We start from the raw sequence: 7,012 nt of genomic DNA, 5'->3' as shown, positions 1-7,012 counted from the left end.
ACTTTTGGTTTGTTATAAAGTTTCCATGAGAAAAATTTCCATAAAATACATCTGTTAATATTCAAAAAGGGGTGCGAACGGTATTCAGCTATTTTTCAAATAATTTAAACGTTCAAAATTTTAACAATACATATTTTATATCACTATAAAAGAGCTTCTTTCTGCAAGTTAGTAATAGCCAAAATTTATAGGAGATTTGTATATTTTCTATAAAAGTTAGCAACTCAAAATTTACAGTTAGTGGATTAATGAGATTTATCATTTTAATTATGATTGAATTTAATGCGATATTATTCCGAATTACATTAGTAGTCTCATAAAATTTATTTTTTTGAAATTTTAGCCCTCCATTACCTTCGTATGAGGCAAACGCCCTATCAGAGCAAAGATCACTAAACTTGAGATTGTTTTGCTTTTTCATAGACGAACCCGGGAAAAAAAATCTCTTATAATGTCTTATATGTTCATATAAGAAGCGATCTTATATGCTCATTAGGGTGGAGCGAAAAAAAAATTTTTTGAATTTTATAACGCTACTAGGCGGAAAAGATGCGAATATGTCTAAAACTAATATCTGTAAAATTTCAACTTGATCGGAGCTCATCTTCTGCCTCCAACTTTTTTTTGAAAATTTTACTAACTGTAGGGTGAAGCAAAAAAAAATTTTTTTGAATTTTATAACGCCACTAGGTGGAAAAGATGCGAATATGTCTAAAACTAATATCTGTAAAATTTCAACTTGATCGGAGCTCATCTTCTGCCTCCAACTTTTTTTTGAAAATTTTACTAAGAGCAAAATTTTGAAAATAAAAAAAAGACGCAGCTAAAAATTTTTTGGAAGTTTTAACTCTATTTTTATCAACAGTCCACAAATCTTGATTATTACAATACTTCAGCATACTAAATTACTAAACCAATTAAAATATATCAGAGCAGGCCATTTTTTACATGTAAGAACGCAGAATTTGTGTGTATGTGTGTTCGTGCATGTGTGTCGTGTGTACCACAGTGCTTCGACATCGGCGGCGAGGCGAGACCGCATCAAATAGGTGACATCGATCTGCGATTGTCTTTTAGTTATATCCGTTTGTTTTCTGGTTACCGGGCCACGATTCTACGAATGCGCCCGGAAACGAGTCACAGTCGGTCGACGACAGCGAATCTGAGTATACGTTTTATCCTATCTATATCCCACATACAAAGCAACAGAAGGGAGGCATTATTTTTATGACTTTAGAGGTGTCAATAAGGCCGTTTTTTGGCCCACGTCAGAATCGCTCCAAACTGTGGTATTTTCTTCCTACCGATGTAGCTCACAACCTCCTAGAACCGTTTGTTTGTGGCAATTTAAAATCTCAAAAATCAATGGAGTTTTTCACATGGTGGTATAGTGCCGGTCTCATTTCAGCATGTCATTGTTGGGAGGGAGAGAGGGAGGGATGGAGGGAGGGAGGGAGGATGGGAGGTAGCGGGGGGGGGGGGGGGAGGGAAGGTGGGAGGTACAGGGGGCGGGAGGGAAGAAGGGAGGGAGGTAGAGGGGGAGAGAGAGAGAGAGAGAGAGAAGAGAGAGAGAGAGAGAGAGGGAGGGAGTGAGAAGGAGAGGGAGGGAGAGGGAGAGAGGAAGAGGGAGATAGGGAAAGGAGGAAAGGAAGAAAGAGGGAGAGGGAGGCAGAGGGTGGCAGAGGGAGAGAGAGGGAGGCAGACCTGGTTCCTCCCGTCTGGTTCCCGTCATTCTCTCTCTCTCTCTCTCTCTCTCTCTCCCTCTCCCCCTTCTCTCTCTCTCTCGCTCTCCATCTCCCCCTTCTTTCTCTCTCTCCCCCTCTGCCCTTCTCTATTCCTTCCTCTCTCCCTCCCTCTCTTTCTCTCTCTCCTTCTTTCCCTCTCTCCTTCTCTCTCCCTTCCTTTCCTTTCCTCTGCCCCCCTCTGCCTCCCTCTCCCTCCCTCTGCCACCCTCTGCCTCCCTCTCCCTCTTCCTCCCTTTCCTCCCTTTCCCTATTTCTCTCTTCCTCTCTCCCTCTCCTTCTCCCTCTCTCTCTCTCTCTCTCTCTCTCTCTCTCTCTCTCTCTCTCTCTCTCTCTCTCTCTCTCTCCTCTCCCCCTCCCCTCCCCCCCCCTCCCTCCCTCCCCCTGCGACCTCCACCCTCCATCCCTCCCTCCCTCCCAACAATGACATGCTGAAATGAGACCGGCACTACCACCATGTGAAAAACTCCATTAATTTTTGAGATTTTAAATTGCCCGTTTTCAGCCTCTAATTGCTCGGACAGCAAACGGTTCTAGGAGGTTGTGAGCTACATCGGTAGGAAGAAAATACCACAGTTTGGAGCGATTCTGACGTGGGCCAAAAAACGGCCTTATTAACACCCCTAAAAAATCATAAAAATAATGCCTCCCTTCTGTTACTTTGTATGTGGGATATAGATAGGATAAAACGTATACTCAGATTCGCTGTCGTCGACCGACTGTAACTCGTTTCCGGGCGCAATCGTGGAATCGTGGTCCGGTAACCAGAAAACAAACGGATATAACTAAAAGACAATCGCAGATCGATGTCACCTATTTGATGCGGTCTCGCCTCGCCGCCGATGTCGAAGCACTGTAGGTACACACGAACACACATACACACAAATTCTGCGTTCTTACATGTAAAAAATGGCCTGCTCTGATATATTTTAATTGGTTTAGTATGCTGAAGTATTGTAATAATCAAGATTTGTGGACTGTTGATGAAAATAGAGTTAAAACTTCCAAAAAAATTTTCAGCTGCGTCTTTTTTTTAATTTTCAAAATTTTGCTCTTAGTAAAATTTTCAAAAAAAAGTTGGAGGCAGAAGATGAGCTCCGATCAAGTTGAAATTTTACAGATATTAGTTTTAAACATATTCGCATCTTTTCTGCCTAGTGGCGTTATAAAATTCAAAAAATTTTTTTTTCGCTTCACCCTACAGTTAGTAAAATTTTCAAAAAAAAGTTGGAGGCAGAAGATGAGCTCCGATCAAGTTGAAATTTTACAGATATTAGTTTTAGACATATTCGCATCTTTTCCGCCTAGTAGCGTTATAAAATTCAAAAATTTTGTTTTTTATATGCAAGTTTGCTCCACCCTAATGTACATCTTATACACTTTTTAAGCAGAAATTGGTAATCCCTTCACCGATCCTCAAAAAATTCAAAATTTTATAAAGAAAGAACCCTTTTACCACGAGCAGCTACTTGATCCTGAGATTCAAGAATCGTCACCAAATTTTTATTTTAAAAGTACACGTCAAGTTAAATATATAAATTTAACGTCAAGTTAAATATATAAGTTTGTCTTAAATTATTGAGTATTTTCTATTTCATTCGCTGCCGAGAATAAAGTAAAGGCCCCAAATAAAAAAAAAAGATTGAAGAATTGAAGGGACAAAAGAAACTCATCACATTGATTGTGCAACGGACTCAAAATCAGTTTGATGCCACCATACATAAAGAAAAGTCAGCTCTACGCAGGAAACCTGTCAAAAAATCTAAACAAGTGCCTACTACTGCTCTGATTACAGTGCCAGACTAGAGTCAAGCTCAACAAGGTCTTCTTTCCCCGCTAATTTTTCCAAGCCCGTTCCCTTGGCAGTGGTTTCGCTAGATAGTAGATAGGGACAGTGGGAATCTCGTTAATCCATTCATGCGCGTCACTAATTAGATGACGAGGCATTTGGCTACTGTAATGAGAGTCATAGTTACTCCCGCCGTTTACCCGCGCTTGCTTGAATTTCTTCACGTTGACATTCAGAGCACATTATCTGTTTTATAACTTCACTTGCAAACTGAACTGAATAAAACAGTTTGCCAGTGAAGTTATAAAACAGATAATAGATACTCTCCATTAGACATCTCGTTAAATCCATGAGAACAGAGGCAAATTTTTGACTCCAGCGACTAGGCAGTTTTTTCAATATTATATATTAGTAATAAATAATATTATAAGTAAGTATAAAAATTAATATAAATAATGTGTTTTTTATTATGTGGACAGATAGCCCCTCGAATGTGGACAGATAGCCCCGCATATGGGGCTATCTGTATACGCTTGACTTACCCACTTAAAAAATTCGCCTCTTTAAAATGTTAAAAAATTAATGATTCTAATTATGTTTTTTTTTTAATAGCAAGGTTGAAAGGTTATACCATTAAAATTTTAGCCAAATATCTTTATTAGTTTTTTAGTAAACTTGAAAAAAGCGTAAAGTGTGGACACATAACCCCGGCGGTCTCCCCTACTATTAAAAGATACTATTTATCGTTTTTGTTATTTTTTTTTTAAATTTTAATTTGAATATTATTTAATGGGTAATTCAGCATCGAAAATAGTGAACGTGCCGTAGGTTGTAACAAAATTTGGTCATTAGAAAAGAGAAAAGTGTACGACAGTTTGTACGACAGTTTGTAAAAGTTGGTACGACAGTTTCCCTCCAAATACGACAATTTCGTTACGGTTGGTACGACAGTTCGTTCTTCACTATCTGGCAACACTGCCAGTTTTACCGATTATTAGATATACCGATAATCAACCAAATCTTAAAGTATTATATATGAAATAGAGGTAGAAAAGACTGAAAAAAATATAATAAAATTAGAAATAGCCCAATATTTAAAAAAGAACCCCTTTATATACCGATCATCGCCAAATTCAATACCAACCTTCCTTGAATGATACTCTATCGATTAAAAAAAAAACAGCCCGATATCTCAATATTTGCGGAAGTTAGAGCAACCACGGACATTTCTAAAAAAATTTGCCACATACGGACACCTTTTTTTAATGCAATATTTCGACATTTTAGAACACTCTGAACATATTAGCATCAAAAACTCAAAAAACAATCTTTTCTTTGGTTTCTTCTACCCCTATTTCATATATAATTCATTTAAATTTGGTTGATTAGACCCAACTTTATACGCAATCAAAGGTTCATGTACGAAAATCACGAAAACAAAGCTTCCTCTATGAGAAAGCAAAATTAAATAATTATAAATAATAACTAGTAAAATTTGTTAAATTTGTATGCAATATTTCATTCTTACCTGACAATACTCTTCTAGGAATGTTATTTCGTTATCGGTCAGTCTTTGCAAGCTACAGTGATCCAGACATGCGTTTATATTTTCGGGATTATGTTTCAAGAGGTTTACGAGCTGAGATACGCAGTCAAACGCAGTAGAATTCCATCTATTAAAATAAGAAATTAATGAGTTGGGAAAGTTATGTTATTATTGTTAAACACAAATTTTTATATTTATTATTATTATGAATAGAAACGATAGAAAAGTATTTCTTACCTTGTAACAACAGGTGTTTTTAAATAAACACCACATATTTCTTTTATCTTATCGGCTGTTTGTGTTGATTGATTTTGTTTGTTCCAAAGTTTAGTTAACTTTGCGAATACTGTTCTGTATTTTTTTTTTATAATATACTACTTTTCAAGGCCGTTTCTGAATCTTTAACAGCGATCAGATTCAGTAAATGAGCAACACATCTGTGATGTGCAGGAAGTGTGATCACGTCTTCTGATTCTATATTACTATCTTCTTCTTCGTTCATAATTAATAAATCACTCAGGTTGTGAAATTCTATTATAGATTCATCATCATCAACATCATCATCATCATCTTTCTGGAAAATCCTAAGAAATATGATTTTTCTATTAGTATGTTAAAACAAATTTCTTTTGCTATAAACATATACCAAATAGTGCAAGAAAAAATATTAAAATGTGTATATTGAGTATAAAAAAATTACCGAAACGCTTTGACAAAGTTGGACCCACTATCAGTAGTTGTACAGCAAACCTTGTTTTGAATATGGTATTCTAGAAAGATGGAATTAATAGCTTTAGCTAAAATGTCATAAGTGTGCCTTCCTTTTATTCGACGACAAGCCAGCGCAGCTGATTTTCTTTTTAAAGTTGTGTTATCAATCCAGTGAACCGTTATACCTAAATAGCTTCTACAAAAACATTTAAATATGTCAATAAAAAAAGTAAAACCAGGCATTTCTCAACATTGTAATATCAATATTAATATAAAATTTTTAGATTAAATATAAAAATTATACATTAATATAAAAAAATATAAAATATATATATACATATAACGTTCCACGTCAACCGGATCAGTGCTGCGGCCAAAATTTAAAGCGATGAAAAAATACGTATGAGGTCTCAATTTAAAGCTTGAACAAAGAGCTACAAAAAGCCATAAGCGCCTTAGCAAAAATCAAGATGGCGACGTCAATATGGCGGCCATAAACTCAAAATTTTTGATCAATCAACCGGCTCAGTGCTGCCGCCAAAATGTTCAGCGACAAATAAATTCGTATAAGGGCTTATTTTGAAGCTCGAACTGAAAACTTTTAAAAGCCGTATGCACATTTGCAAAAATCAAGATGCCGGGTCCAAGATGGCCGACTTTTCATCAAAATTTGATGTCAATGCCTTTAAAAACACCAGATTTGTTTGAAAATTTATCGACAGGGATTTTGAACGTCACTTCTCTCAAATCTGGTGTGATAGGTTCCAAATCACAAAATGGCGGATCCAAGATGGCCGATTTTTCGTCAAAATTTGATGTAAAAGCCTTAAAAAACACCAGATTTGTTTGAAAATTTATTGACAGGGATTTTGAACGTCACTTCTCTCAAATCTGGTGTGATAGGTTCCAAATCACAAAATGACGGATCCAAGATGGCCGACTTTTTCGTCAAAATTTGATGTAAAAGCCTTAAAAAACACCAGATTTGTTTGAAAATTTATTGACAGGGATTTTGAACGTCACTTCTCTCAAATCTGGTGTGATAGGTTCCAAATCACAAAATGACGGATCCAAGATGGCCGACTTTTCGTCAAAATTTGATGTAAAAGCCTTAAAAAACACCAGATTTGTTTGAAAATTTATTGACAGGGATTTTGAACGTCACTTCTCTCAAATCTGGTGTGATAGGTTCCAAATCACAAAATGACGGATCCAAGATGGCCG

Source organism: Temnothorax nylanderi, unplaced genomic scaffold (genome assembly GCF_030848795.1).
Source record: "Temnothorax nylanderi isolate EJ_2023f unplaced genomic scaffold, tnyl_v1.0 TNYL_tig0620_pilon, whole genome shotgun sequence".
In the NCBI taxonomy this organism is placed as follows: Eukaryota; Metazoa; Arthropoda; class Insecta; order Hymenoptera; family Formicidae; genus Temnothorax; species Temnothorax nylanderi.
This window is presented reverse-complemented; position numbering follows the sequence as displayed.